Source organism: Salmo salar, unplaced genomic scaffold (genome assembly GCF_905237065.1).
Source record: "Salmo salar unplaced genomic scaffold, Ssal_v3.1, whole genome shotgun sequence".
Classification (NCBI taxonomy): Eukaryota; Metazoa; Chordata; class Actinopteri; order Salmoniformes; family Salmonidae; genus Salmo; species Salmo salar.
The window spans coordinates 123,245-139,118 of record NW_025549167.1 but is presented as its reverse complement, the minus strand read 5'-3'; the positions used below and the strand labels follow the sequence as shown (position 1 = coordinate 139,118).

Sequence of the window (15,874 nt, the reverse complement as noted above, 5' to 3'; positions counted from 1 at the left end):
TTCATAGTTGCCATAGTGGGATGCTTGCTTTAGGATATGGACTATTTCCACTGGCTGAGATGATAGAAGAGTTTAGCTATGCAGTATGATATAGGACTTCCATCTTTTCTGTGGACAACCCCTGTGTTCGCTAACCACCGTAACCACTCAGAATGTTGCAAAATTGGTGAGAGAGTTACGGCGCTACTCTCCCACTTTAAAAGAGAAGCACTCAAAGGGTGAACCTCACACTTCGCTACCGGAGTGTCATTCAGAGTCGGACTGCAAAACACCATCACCACTAGTGTGTTTCTATCGGGTTCTACAACAAGCCGCCACTGTGGAATCCCTGTTGAGCTTCAGATGGTGTTCAATGATGTTTCATCATCACATGCGGTTATTACAGTCAGTTGAGCGTTGACTGGGATGTGTAATAAGCAGCCCCATCACCTCTCCCAGTTTGTCAGGAACCACACAAACTGTCTGTCTTGTCCATTCTCCTAAAAGCCCTGGATTTGTCACAACCTTCAGTGCTGCTCTTAAGAGAGACAGAGGGGTGTAGAGGAAAGAAGCGAGCCGTCATGAAAAGCCGCCGCTTCCTGATTTCGCAGAGATGCAATCACAGCACTATCTGATAGACGTGCTGGAGGAAATTGGATGAGCTCAGAGCTGCTACACCTGGACAGATTGCAAAGATGACTCCTTTGTCATGAAAGTGTCAGTCAATTCCCCCTACTGTCACCTGAACAACCAATCAGAGGGAGGGAGAGAGGTTTCTTCTTTTCAGGGCTCCATGCTTTGCAGTGAGACTGTTAATTAACAACAAAAAATAAGATGTTTTATTGTCACATACACCTGACAGGTGCAGTGAAATGTGTTGTTTTACAGGGTCTTCCATAGTAGTATGGCGCACCTGGAGCAAATTAGGTTTAAGTACCTTGCTCAAGGGCACACCGGCAGAGTTTTTACCTTGTTGACTCTGGTTTTCGAACCAGCAACCTTTTGGTTACTGGCCCACTGTTAGGCTACTTGCCACCCTATCTACGTATCTACAGTACTGTACTGCCTGGAGCTAGGGCCTGAAAGAGATGTCATATGGTGGAAATAATAAAGCTGTCACAGTAGAGATGATTACAGCTGTAATAACAAGCTACAACATCATAATACCTATTTGGTAACACTTCATTTGAAGGATCCATACTAAACCATTTGTAAGGCATTTACAGTTTGCTCACCATTTATAAACATTACCCCCACATGTGTAAATGTTAGTAAGCTAGTTATTCAGACATTAATATATATTTCCTTTAACATCCTGTGTTGTGTGCTTGTTTTTGTTTTTGACCAGGTACTGCTGGAATGTCTACCAATGACATGTCCATCTTTTTGTGAGAAATTACACTGGTCACTCAATAGATTTATGAAGTATTTTTAAAATATTAATAGGACTCAATTTAGATTAGATGATTAGATTAGTGATTTAGATTAGTGATTAGAAAATGGTTTAATAATGTGGGAGTAATGATTAATAAATGATGAACATAACATTTATAAATGTCTTCTAAATGGTTTATTATGGAACCTTATAATAAAGTGTTACCAATGATTTCATTTCCCCCACATCCAACCCCTCCCTCTTTTCTCAGAAGATGTCTTTTTGAAATCATGTTACATAGAACAGATGAAGATGTATGATGAAGATGTATGTAGAATGATGAAGATGTATGTAGAATGATGAAGATGTATGTAGAATGATGTCATGTTGCATAACCTCTTTGGTGACAGTGGTGTCTCAGTGTCGTGTTTGTTTCATAGAATGTCATGACAAGTTATAAGGTGTTACGTCACCCTTTCGACAGGGATGTAGAGATTCCATGTGAACATGCTTCACTTAAAAACTGAACCCTTTATACCAGGTTATATTGCTTTCAGGTCTATGGTATTACTCTGATAATAACAGGTTCTATCTACCTGTAGGTTCTCTGTCATTCCTGACCAGGATGTATTGGTCTAACAGCAATGAAGGTTCCCAGTGTCACCACTCCTGTCTGTCCTTAGGAAAAGCAGTGCTCTGACTGTTTCTGTCTTGTGTTTCCTGCAGTTTCCTCAGACCTGCGAGGAGTCTGGCTCTCCGTTCGTCTTCGTCTGCACCAATCCTCAGGAGCTGCTGGTGAAATTCCCCATGAAAGGGAAACATAAGATCTGTAAGTGCTGCGTCTTTCTGTGTCGCAGAGTAGATCCCAACGAGTCTGGTTTAGCTTTCTGTGTCGCAGAGTAGATCCCAACGAGTCTGGTTTAGCTTTCTGTGTCACAGAGTAGATCCCAACGAGTCTGGTTGAGCTTTCTGTGTCGCAGAGTAGATCCCAACGAGTCTGGTTGAGCTTTCTGTGTCGCAGAGTAGATCCCAACGAGTCTGGTTGAGCTTTCTGTGTCGCAGAGTAGATCCCAACGAGTCTGGTTGAGCTTTCTGTGTCGCAGAGTAGATCCCAACGAGTCTGGTTGAGCTTTCTGTGTCGCAGATTAGATCCCAACGAGTCTGGTTTAGCTTTCTGTGTCGCAGAGTAGATCCCAACGAGTCTGGTTTAGATTTCTGTGTCGCAGAGTAGATCCCAACAAGTCTGGTTTAGCTTTCTGTGTCGCAGATTAGATCCCAACGAGTCTGGTTTAGCTTTCTGTGGGGGAACAAAATTCTCACACAAGCGCTGCATGTACCCGCATACACACACACACACACTGTATATACACAAACAAACATAGGTCTTGTGCAAAAATTAACATGATTTGCAAAAGATAAAAAAAATATTAATGCGCTCACAAAGTCTCTCAAAGAGCAATCTGTAAAGACAAGATGTTGATGTCAGGTTGCCCAGGAGACTGTAGCTACTGTAGTGTCAGTGTTGTCAGTGTAGGGTGTGATTTCTAATAGGTCAGAGCACATTCCCCCGCTGTATCTGGGACTGTAAAGTGATGTACCTGCAAGCTCTTTTGTTCATATTTCACAAACTCCTGAGACATGAAGGGTTGTTTATGTCCCCCTCTCCCGTCTCCGGTCCTTCAAGATGGATGGCGGGTCTTTGGGAGATTCAAGGTAAAAGACTAGCACTGCCCTTGATCAGAAGGGGAGGATTTCAGTTGTATTGTGAAGGGGAGAACTCAAGCAACAGCCCAGAGGGTTAAGGTGCTTATGCTCATAAAAAACAACAGTAGATATAAAATCTGAGGAAACCATTTAGTCATAATTCTGTATTTGCTAACTGGCTACCACTCCCATTGATTTGCACTGAGTTATGCTAATGCTAAGCTGTGAGCCAACTGCACTAACCCAAATCTTAGATCCCTGACTTTGAGTCCATAGACCACTAAGTCTAGGCATCCATTCTAAACAGTAACATTTATATTTTGGATGCACTATCCCTTTAATAATTAAATAATGCCTTATTACCTTTATATTGAGTGTAACCTATAAGGTATCCTTCTAGTCCCCAGACAGTTAATTTCTAGCACACTATTGGACCTGTCATCTCCTCCCCTTTTATATCCAGCTAGTATTTCACCCTCTATTACTCTGCAGCCTCTGAAGGCTCAGAACCATCTCCAGGGAGACCACCTGTGAACCCCACACAAGCGCTGGTGGGGGGGGTTCTGTGTGTGTCTGTGAGTCAAAGGGGGGAACCTGCTGTTAGAAGCTGGCCTAGTATTTAGAGGGTTAGCTGCTGGAGCCAAGCGGACATTCTGTATCTATTCACAGTGAAACTCTCTGTCACTCTCTGTCTCTCTGTTTCTGTGTCTCTCCCTCGCTCTGTCAATTTAATTACATTACATTTCAATTCTCTCTCCCTCTCTCAATTTAATTCAATGTAAATTCTCTCTCTCTCTCTCTATTTAATTCAATGTAAATTCTCTCTCCCTCGCTCTCTCAATTCAATTTAATTACATTTCAATTCTCTCTCTCTCTCCCTCTCTCAATTTAATTCAATGTAAATTCTCTCTCTCTCTCTTTCTATCTCTCTCAATTTAATTCAATGTAAATTCTCTCTCTCTCTCAATTTAATTCAATGTAAATTCTCTCTCTCTCTCTTTCTCTCTCGCTGTGTCTCTCTCCCTCTCTCAATTTAATTCAATGTAAATTCTCTCTCTCTCTCTGTGTGTCACTCTTTCTTTCTTGTCCTCCGCTTGGGTTCCCTCCCTAACACAGTGTCAAGGGGCTACTGCCGCCACTCTCGTTCAGGGAGGCCGAGTGGGACTGTTCTTCACCCCTCCACTGTGTTAGACAGGAAAGGACCTCTTCTCTTGTCCAGCTAGCTGCCTCAGACCTGACAGGGCAGCAGAGCGGTGGAAGGATTAGCCAGTGTTGACACTTTACTTAAAGGTCTGCTTACTTAAAGGTCTGCTAGTAAACTGTTTATGAACGTCGTTGTATACTTTGACTTATTTAGAAACAATTTACTAATAAACAATTTCCTATTAAACGATTTACTAATGAAAACTATTTACAATTAAACTATTAAATTATTTTCTATTAAACTATTTACTAGTAATCTATTCACTATTAAACTATTTACTAGTAATCTATTCACTATTAAACTATTTACTAGTAATCTATTCACTATTAACCTATTTACTTTTAAACTATTTACTAATGAAAACGATTTACTATTAAACTATTCACTATTACATGATTTACTATTAAACTATTTTCTATTAAACAATTGACTATTAAACTATTTAGTATAGCAACCTATTTACTATTAAACTATTCACTATTAGTTGACTACTATTTTATGACTAAACTATTTAGCTTTATAATGACCCCCTGTCCACCAAGCAGTATTGCATTCATAGCTGGTACCCATGGAGAGAGGAGAGGTGTTGTGGTAAATATGGGATATAGGAACCAAGAGAGACGGGTCAGTAGACGGGTCACTAGACTGGTCACTAGACTGGTCATTAGGGAGAGACTGGTTATTAGACTGACTGGTCATTAGGGAGAGACTGGTCATTAGGGAGAGACTGGTCATTAGGGAGAGACTGGTTATTAGACTGATTGGTTATTAGACTGACTGGTCATTAGGGAGAGACTGGTCATTAGGGAGAGACTGGTTATTAGGACTGACTGGTCATTAGGGAGAGACTGGTTATTAGACTGACTGGTCATTAGGGAGAGACTGGTTATTAGACTGACTGGTCGTTATGGAGAGACTGGTTATTAGGGAGATACTGGTTATTAGACTGACTGGTCATTAGGGAGAGACTGGTCATTAGGGAGAGACTGGTTATTAGACTGACTGGTCATTAGGGAGAGACTGGTTATTAGACTGACTGGTCATTAGGGAGAGACTGGTTATTAGACTGACTGGTCATTAGGGAGAGACTGGTCATTAGGGAGAGACTGGTCATTAGGGAGAGACTGGTCATTAAACTGACTGGTCATTAGGGAGAGACTGGTTATTAGACTGACTGGTCATTAGGGAGAGACTGGTTATTAGACTGACTGGTCATTAGGGAGAGACTAGTTATTAGACTGACTGGTCATTAGGGAGAGACTGGTTATTAGACTGACTGGTCATTAGGGAGAGACTGGTCATTAGGGAGAGACTGGTTATTAGACTGACTGGTCGTTAGAGAGAGACTGGTTATTAGACTGACTGGTCATTAGGGAGAGACTGGTCATTAGGGAGAGACTGGTCATTAGGGAGAGACTGGTTATTAGACTGACTGGTCGTTAGGGAGAGACTGGTTATTAGACTGACTGGTCATTAGGGAGAGACTGGTCATTAGACTGACTGGTTATTAGACTGACTGGTCATTAGGGAGAGACTGGTCATTAGGGAGAGACTGGTCATTAGGGAGAGACTGGTTATTAGACTGACTGGTTATTAGACTGACTGGTCATTAGGGAGAGACTGGTTATTAGACTGACTGGTCGTTAGGGAGAGACTGGTTATTAGACTGACTGGTCATTAGGGAGAGACTGGTCATTAGGGAGAGACTGGTCATTAGGGAGAGACTGGTTATTAGACTGACTGGTCGTTAGGGAGAGACTGGTTATTAGACTGACTGGTCATTAGGGAGAGACTGGTCATTAGGGAGAGACTGGTCATTAGGGAGAGACTGGTTATTAGACTGACTGGTTATTAGACTGACTGGTCATTAGGGAGAGACTGGTTATTAGACTGACTGGTCATTAGGGAGAGACTGGTCATTAGGGAGAGACTGGTTATTAGACTGACTGGTTATTAGACTGACTGGTCATTAGGGAGAGACTGGTTATTAGACTGACTGGTCATTAGGGAGAGACTGGTCATTATGGAGAGACTGGTTATTAGACTGACTGGTCATTAGGGAGAGACTGGTCATTAGACTGACTGGTTATTAGACTGACTGGTCATTAGGGAGAGACTGGTCATTAGGGAGAGACTGGTCATTAGGGAGAGACTGGTTATTAGGACTGACTGGTTATTAGACTGACTGGTCATTAGGGAGAGACTGGTTATTAGACTGACTGGTCGTTAGGGAGAGACTGGTTATTAGACTGACTGGTCATTAGGGAGAGACTGGTCATTAGGGAGAGACTGGTCATTAGGGAGAGACTGGTTATTAGACTGACTGGTCGTTAGGGAGAGACTGGTTATTAGACTGACTGGTCATTAGGGAGAGACTGGTCATTAGGGAGAGACTGGTCATTAGGGAGAGACTGGTTATTAGACTGACTGGTTATTAGACTGACTGGTCATTAGGGAGAGACTGGTCATTAGGGAGAGACTGGTCATTAGGGAGAGACTGGTCATTAGGGAGAGACTGGTTATTAGACTGACTGGTTATTAGACTGACTGGTCATTAGGGAGAGACTGGTTATTAGACTGACTGGTCATTAGGGAGAGACTGGTCATTATGGAGAGACTGGTTATTAGACTGACTGGTCATTAGGGAGAGACTGGTTATTAGACTGACTGGTCATTAGGGAGAGACTGGTCATTAGGGAGAGACTGGTTATTAGACTGACTGGTTATTAGACTGACTGGTCGTTAGGGAGAGACTGGTTATTAGACTGACTGGTCATTAGGGAGAGACTGGTCATTAGGGAGAGACTGGTCATTAGGGAGAGACTGGTTATTAGACTGACTGGTTATTAGACTGACTGGTCATTAGGGAGAGACTGGTTATTAGACTGACTGGTCATTAGGGAGAGACTGGTCATTAGGGAGAGACTGGTTATTAGACTGACTGGTTATTAGACTGACTGGTCATTAGGGAGAGACTGGTTATTAGACTGACTGGTCATTAGGGAGAGACTGGTCATTATGGAGAGACTGGTTATTAGACTGACTGGTCATTAGGGAGAGACTGGTTATTAGACTGACTGGTCATTAGGGAGAGACTGGTCATTAGGGAGAGACTGGTTATTAGACTGACTGGTTATTAGACTGACTGGTTATTAGACTGACTGGTCATTAGGGAGAGACTGGTTATTAGACTGACTGGTTATTAGACTGACTGGTCATTAGGGAGAGACTGGTTATTAGACTGACTGGTCATTAGGGAGAGACTGGTCATTATGGAGAGACTGGTTATTAGACTGACTGGTCATTAGGGAGAGACTGGTCATTAGGGGAGAGACTGGTTATTAGACTGACTGGTTATTAGACTGACTGGTCATTAGGGAGAGACTGGTTATTAGACTGACTGGTCATTAGGGAGATACTGGTCATTAGGCAGAGACTAGTTATTAGACTGACTGGTTATTAGACTGACTGGTCATTAGGGAGAGACTGGTCATTATGGAGAGACTGGTTATTAGACTGACTGGTCATTAGGGAGAGACTGGTCATTAGGGAGAGACTGGTTATTAGACTGACTGGTTATTAGACTGACTGGTCATTAGGGAGAGACTGGTTATTAGACTGACTGGACATTAGGGAGAGACTGGTTATTAGACTGACTGGTCATTAGGGAGAGACGGGTTATTAGACTGACTGGTCATTAGGGAGAGACTGGTCATTAGGGAGAGACTGGTTATTAGACTGACTGGTCATTAGGGAGAGACTGGTTATTAGACTGACTGGTCATTAGGGAGAGACTGGTTATTAGACTGATTGGTTATTAGACTGACTGGTCATTAGGGAGAGACTGGTTATTAGACTGACTGGTCATTAGGGAGAGACTGGTTGTTAGGGAAAGAGACTGGTCATTAGGGAGAGACTGGTTATTAGACTGACTGGTTATTAGACTGACTGGTCATTAGGGAGAGACTGGTTATTAGACTGACTGGTTATTAGGGAGAGACTGGTTATTAGACTGACTGGTCATTAGGGAGAGACTGGTTATTAGACTGACTGGTTATTAGACTGACTGACTGGTCATTAGGGAGAGACTGGTTATTAGACTGACTGGTCACTAGGGAGAGACTGGTCATTAGGGAGAGACTGGTCATTAGGGAGAGACTGGTCATTAGGGAGAGACTGGTTATTAGACTGACTGGTCGTTAGGGAGAGACTGGTTATTAGACTGATTGGTTATTAGACTGACTGGTCATTAGGGAGAGACTGGTCATTAGACTGATTGGTTATTAGACTGACTGGTCATTAGGGAGAGACTGGTTATTAGACTGACTGGTCATTAGGGAGAGACTGGTCATTATGGAGAGACTGGTTATTAGACTGACTGGTCATTAGGGAGAGACTGGTCATTAGACTGACTGGTTATTAGACTGACTGGTCATTAGGGAGAGACTGGTCATTAGGGAGAGACTGGTCATTAGGGAGAGACTGGTTATTAGACTGACTGGTTATAAGACTGACTGGTCATTAGGGAGAGACTGGTTATTAGACTGACTGGTCGTTAGGGAGAGACTGGTTATTAGACTGACTGGTCATTAGGGAGAGACTGGTCATTAGGGAGAGACTGGTCATTAGGGGAGAGACTGGTTATTAGACTGACTGGTCGTTAGGGAGAGACTGGTTATTAGACTGACTGGTCATTAGGGAGAGACTGGTCATTAGGGAGAGACTGGTCATTAGGGAGAGACTGGTTATTAGACTGACTGGTTATTAGACTGACTGGTCATTAGGGAGAGACTGGTTATTAGACTGACTGGTCATTAGGGAGAGACTGGTCATTAGGGAGAGACTGGTTATTAGACTGACTGGTTATTAGACTGACTGGTCATTAGGGAGAGACTGGTTATTAGACTGACTGGTCATTAGGGAGAGACTGGTCATTATGGAGAGACTGGTTATTAGACTGACTGGTCATTAGGGAGAGACTGGTTATTAGACTGACTGGTCATTAGGGAGAGACTGGTCATTAGGGAGAGACTGGTTATTAGACTGACTGGTTATTAGACTGACTGGTCGTTAGGGAGAGACTGGTTATTAGACTGACTGGTCATTAGGGAGAGACTGGTCATTAGGGAGAGACTGGTCATTAGGGAGAGACTGGTTATTAGACTGACTGGTTATTAGACTGACTGGTCATTAGGGAGAGACTGGTTATTAGACTGACTGGTCATTAGGGAGAGACTGGTCATTAGGGAGAGACTGGTTATTAGACTGACTGGTTATTAGACTGACTGGTCATTAGGGAGAGACTGGTTATTAGACTGACTGGTCATTAGGGAGAGACTGGTCATTATGGAGAGACTGGTTATTAGACTGACTGGTCATTAGGGAGAGACTGGTTATTAGACTGACTGGTCATTAGGGAGAGACTGGTCATTAGGGAGAGACTGGTTATTAGACTGACTGGTTATTAGACTGACTGGTCATTAGGGAGAGACTGGTTATTAGACTGACTGGTTATTAGACTGACTGGTCATTAGGGAGAGACTGGTTATTGGACTGACTGGTCATTAGGGGAGAGACTGGTCATTATGGAGAGACTGGTTATTAGACTGACTGGTCATTAGGGAGAGACTGGTCATTAGGGAGAGACTGGTTATTAGACTGACTGGTTATTAGACTGACTGGTCATTAGGGAGAGACTGGTTATTAGACTGACTGGTCATTAGGGAGATACTGGTCATTAGGGAGAGACTAGTTATTAGACTGACTGGTTATTAGACTGACTGGTCATTAGGGAGAGACTGGTCATTATGGAGAGACTGGTTATTAGACTGACTGGTCATTAGGGAGAGACTGGTCATTAGGGAGAGACTGGTCATTAGGGAGAGACTGGTTATTAGACTGACTGGTTATTAGACTGACTGGTCATTAGGGAGAGACTGGTTATTAGACTGACTGGTTATTAGACTGACTGGTCATTAGGGAGAGACTGGTTATTAGACTGACTGGTCATTAGGGAGAGACTGGTCATTATGGAGAGACTGGTTATTAGACTGACTGGTCATTAGGGAGAGACTGGTCATTAGGGAGAGACTGGTTATTAGACTGACTGGTTATTAGACTGACTGGTCATTAGGGAGAGACTGGTTATTAGACTGACTGGTCATTAGGGAGATACTGGTCATTAGGCAGAGACTAGTTATTAGACTGACTGGTTATTAGACTGACTGGTCATTAGGGAGAGACTGGTCATTATGGAGAGACTGGTTATTAGACTGACTGGTCATTAGGGAGAGACTGGTCATTAGGGAGAGACTGGTTATTAGACTGACTGGTTATTAGACTGACTGGTCATTAGGGAGAGACTGGTTATTAGACTGACTGGACATTAGGGAGAGACTGGTTATTAGACTGACTGGTCATTAGGGAGAGACGGGTTATTAGGACTGACTGGTCATTAGGGAGAGACTGGTCATTAGGGAGAGACTGGTTATTAGACTGACTGGTCATTAGGGAGAGATTGGTTATTAGACTGACTGGTCATTAGGGAGAGACTGGTTATTAGACTGACTGGTCATTAGGGAGAGACTGGTTATTAGACTGATTGGTTATTAGACTGACTGGTCATTAGGGAGAGACTGGTTATTAGACTGACTGGTCATTAGGGAGAGACTGGTTGTTAGGGAAAGAGACTGGTCATTAGGGAGAGACTGGTTATTAGACTGACTGGTTATTAGACTGACTGGTCATTAGGGAGAGACTGGTTATTAGACTGACTGGTTATTAGGGAGAGACTGGTTATTAGACTGACTGGTCATTAGGGAGAGACTGGTTATTAGACTGACTGGTTATTAGACTGACTGACTGGTCATTAGGGAGAGACTGGTTATTAGACTGACTGGTCACTAGGGAGAGACTGGTCATTAGGGAGAGACTGGTCATTAGGGAGAGACTGGTCATTAGGGAGAGACTGGTTATTAGACTGACTGGTCGTTAGGGAGAGACTGGTTATTAGACTGATTGGTTATTAGACTGACTGGTCATTAGGGAGAGACTGGTCATTAGGGAGAGACTGGTCATTAGACTGATTGGTTATTAGACTGACTGGTCATTAGGGAGAGACTGGTTATTAGACTGACTGGTCATTAGGGAGAGACTGGTCATTATGGAGAGACTGGTTATTAGACTGACTGGTCATTAGGGAGAGACTGGTCATTAGACTGACTGGTTATTAGACTGACTGGTCATTAGGGAGAGACTGGTCATTAGGGAGAGACTGGTCATTAGGGAGAGACTGGTTATTAGACTGACTGGTTATAAGACTGACTGGTCATTAGGGAGAGACTGGTTATTAGACTGACTGGTCGTTAGGGAGAGACTGGTTATTAGACTGACTGGTCATTAGGGAGAGACTGGTCATTAGGGAGAGACTGGTCATTAGGGAGAGACTGGTTATTAGACTGACTGGTCGTTAGGGAGAGACTGGTTATTAGACTGACTGGTCATTAGGGAGAGACTGGTCATTAGGGAGAGACTGGTCATTAGGGAGAGACTGGTTATTAGACTGACTGGTTATTAGACTGACTGGTCATTAGGGAGAGACTGGTTATTAGACTGACTGGTCATTAGGTAGAGACTGGTCATTAGGGAGAGACTGGTTATTAGACTGACTGGTTATTAGACTGACTGGTCATTAGGGAGAGACTGGTTATTAGACTGACTGGTCATTAGGGAGAGACTGGTCGTTATGGAGAGACTGGTTATTAGACTGACTGGTCATTAGGGAGAGACTGGTTATTAGACTGACTGGTCATTAGGGAGAGACTGGTCATTAGGGAGAGACTGGTTATTAGACTGACTGGTTATTAGACTGACTGGTCGTTAGGGAGAGACTGGTTATTAGACTGACTGGTCATTAGGGAGAGACTGGTCATTAGGGAGAGACTGGTCATTAGGGAGAGACTGGTTATTAGACTGACTGGTTATTAGACTGACTGGTCATTAGGGAGAGACTGGTTATTAGACTGACTGGTCATTAGGGAGAGACTGGTCATTAGGGAGAGACTGGTTATTAGACTGACTGGTTATTAGACTGACTGGTCATTAGGGAGAGACTGGTTATTAGACTGACTGGTCATTAGGGAGAGACTGGTCATTATGGAGAGACTGGTTATTAGACTGACTGGTCATTAGGGAGAGACTGGTTATTAGACTGACTGGTCATTAGGGAGAGACTGGTCATTAGGGAGAGACTGGTTATTAGACTGACTGGTTATTAGACTGACTGGTCATTAGGGAGAGACTGGTTATTAGACTGACTGGTTATTAGACTGACTGGTCATTAGGGAGAGACTGGTTATTAGACTGACTGGTCATTAGGGAGAGACTGGTCATTATGGAGAGACTGGTTATTAGACTGACTGGTCATTAGGGAGAGACTGGTCATTAGGGAGAGACTGGTTATTAGACTGACTGGTTATTAGACTGACTGGTCATTAGGGAGAGACTGGTTATTAGACTGACTGGTCATTAGGGAGATACTGGTCATTAGGGAGAGACTAGTTATTAGACTGACTGGTTATTAGACTGACTGGTCATTAGGGAGAGACTGGTCATTATGGAGAGACTGGTTATTAGACTGACTGGTCATTAGGGAGAGACTGGTCATTAGGGAGAGACTGGTTATTAGACTGACTGGTTATTAGACTGACTGGTCATTAGGGAGAGACTGGTTATTAGACTGACTGGACATTAGGGAGAGACTGGTTATTAGACTGACTGGTCATTAGGGAGAGACGGGTTATTAGACTGACTGGTCATTAGGGAGAGACTGGTCATTAGGGAGAGACTGGTTATTAGACTGACTGGTCATTAGGGAGAGATTGGTTATTAGACTGACTGGTCATTAGGGAGAGACTGGTTATTAGACTGACTGGTCATTAGGGAGAGACTGGTTATTAGACTGATTGGTTATTAGACTGACTGGTCATTAGGGAGAGACTGGTTATTAGACTGACTGGTCATTAGGGAGAGACTGGTTGTTAGGGAAAGAGACTGGTCATTAGGGAGAGACTGGTTATTAGACTGACTGGTTATTAGACTGACTGGTCATTAGGGAGAGACTGGTTATTAGACTGACTGGTTATTAGGGAGAGACTGGTTATTAGACTGACTGGTCATTAAGGGAGAGACTGGTTATTAGACTGACTGGTTATTAGACTGACTGACTGGTCATTAGGGAGAGACTGGTTATTAGACTGACTGGTCACTAGGGAGAGACTGGTCATTAGGGAGAGACTGGTCATTAGGGAGAGACTGGTCATTAGGGAGAGACTGGTTATTAGACTGACTGGTCGTTAGGGAGAGACTGGTTATTAGACTGATTGGTTATTAGACTGACTGGTCATTAGGGAGAGACTGGTCATTAGGGAGAGACTGGTCATTAGACTGATTGGTTATTAGACTGACTGGTCATTAGGAGAGACTGGTCATTAGGGAGAGACTGGTTATTAGACTGACTGGTCATTAGGGAGAGACTGGTCATTAGGGAGAGACTGGTTATTAGACTGACTGGTCATTAGGGAGAGACTGGTTATTAGACTGACTGGTCATTAGGGAGAGACTGGTTATTAGACTGACTGGTCATTAGGGAGAGACTGGTTATTAGGGAGATACTGGTTATTAGACTGACTGGTCATTAGGGAGAGACTGGTCATTAGGGAGAGACTGGTTATTAGACTGACTGGTCATTAGGGAGAGACGGGTTATTAGACTGACTGGTCGTTAGGGAGAGACTGGTTATTAGACTGACTGGTCATTAGGGAGAGACTGGTCATTAGGGAGAGACTGGTCATTAGGGAGAGACTGGTTATTAGACTGACTGGTCCTTAGGGAGAGACTGGTTATTAGACTGACTGGTCATTATGGAGAGACTGGTCATTAGGGAGAGACTGGTCATTAGGGAGAGATTGGTTATTAGACTGACTGGTCATTAGGGAGAGACTGGTTATTAGACTGACTGGTCGTTAGGGAGAGACTGGTTATTAGACTGACTGGTCATTAGGGAGAGACTGGTCATTAGGGAGAGACTGGTCATTAGGGAGAGACTGGTTATTAGACTGACTGGTCGTTAGGGAGAGACTGGTTATTAGACTGACTGGTCATTAGGGAGAGACTGGTCATTAGGGAGAGACTGGTCATTAGGGAGAGACTGGTTATTAGACTGACTGGTTATTAGACTGACTGGTCATTAGGGAGAGACTGGTTATTAGACTGACTGGTCATTAGGGAGAGACTGGTTATTAGGGAGAGACTGGTTATTAGACTGACTGGTCATTAGGGAGAGACTGGTTATTAGACTGACTGGTCATTAGGGAGAGACTGGTCATTAGGGAGAGACTGGTTATTAGACTGACTGGTCATTAGGGAGAGATTGGTTATTAGACTGACTGGTCATTAGGGAGAGACTAGTTATTAGACTGACTGGTCATTAGGGAGAGACTGTTTATTAGACTGACTGGTCATTAGGGAGAGACTGGTTGTTAGGGAAAGAGACTGGTCATTAGGGAGAGACTGGTTGTTAGGGAAAGAGACTGGTCATTAGGGAGAGACTGGTTATTAGACTGACTGGTCATTAGGGAGAGACTGGTTGTTAGGGAAAGAGACTGGTCGTTAGGGAAAGAGACTGGTCGTTAGGGAAAGAGACTGGTCGTTAGGGAAAGAGACTGGTCATTAGGGAGAGACTGGTTATTAGACTGACTGGTTATTAGACTGACTGGTTATTAGTTTGACTGACTGGTCATTAGGGAGAGACTGGTTATTAGACTGACTGGTTATTAGACTGACTGGTCATTAGGGAGAGATTGGTCATTAGGGAGAGATTGGTCATTAGGGAGAGACTGGTCATTAGGGAGAGACTGGTCATTAGGGAGAGATTGGTCATTAGGGAGAGACTGGTCATTAGGGAGAGACTGGTCATTATGGAGAGACTGGTCATTAGGGAGAGACTGGTTATTAGACTGACTGGTCGTTAGGGAGAGACTGGTTATTAGACTGATTGGTTATTAGACTGACTGGTCATTAGGGAGAGACTGGTCATTAGGGAGAGACTGGTTATTAGACTGATTGGTTATTAGACTGACTGGTCATTAGGGAGAGACTGGTCATTAGGGAGAGACTGGTTATTAGACTGACTGGTCATTAGGAGAGACTGGTCATTAGGGAGAGACTGGTTATTAGACTGACTGGTCATTAGGGAGAGACTGGTTATTAGACTGACTGGTCATTAGGGAGAGACTGGTTATTAGACTGACTGGTCGTTATGGAGAGACTGGTTATTAGGGAGATACTGGTTATTAGACTGACTGGTCATTAGGGAGAGACTGGTCATTAGGGAGACTGGTTATTAGACTGACTGGTCATTAGGGAGAGACTGGTTATTAGACTGACTGGTCATTAGGGAGAGACGGGTTATTAGACTGACTGGTCATTAGGGAGAGACTGGTCATTAGGGAGAGACTGGTCATTAGGGAGAGACTGGTTATTAGACTGACTGGTCGTTAGAGAGAGACTGGTTATTAGACTGACTGGTCATTAGGGAGAGACTGGTCATTAGG

General features: G+C 43.5%; 1 long non-coding RNA gene across 1 annotated transcript in view; it reads left to right on the top strand.

Annotated features, from left to right (window-relative positions):
* Positions 1-2,074: 2,074 nt before the first annotated feature.
* LOC123735914 (uncharacterized) overlaps positions 2,075-15,874 on the top strand; it is a 95,364-nt gene continuing 81,564 nt past the window's right edge. The window contains exon 1 of the long non-coding RNA XR_006765817.1: positions 2,075-2,183. This is a non-coding gene — a long non-coding RNA (uncharacterized lncRNA). The remainder of the gene's footprint in view (positions 2,184-15,874) is intronic.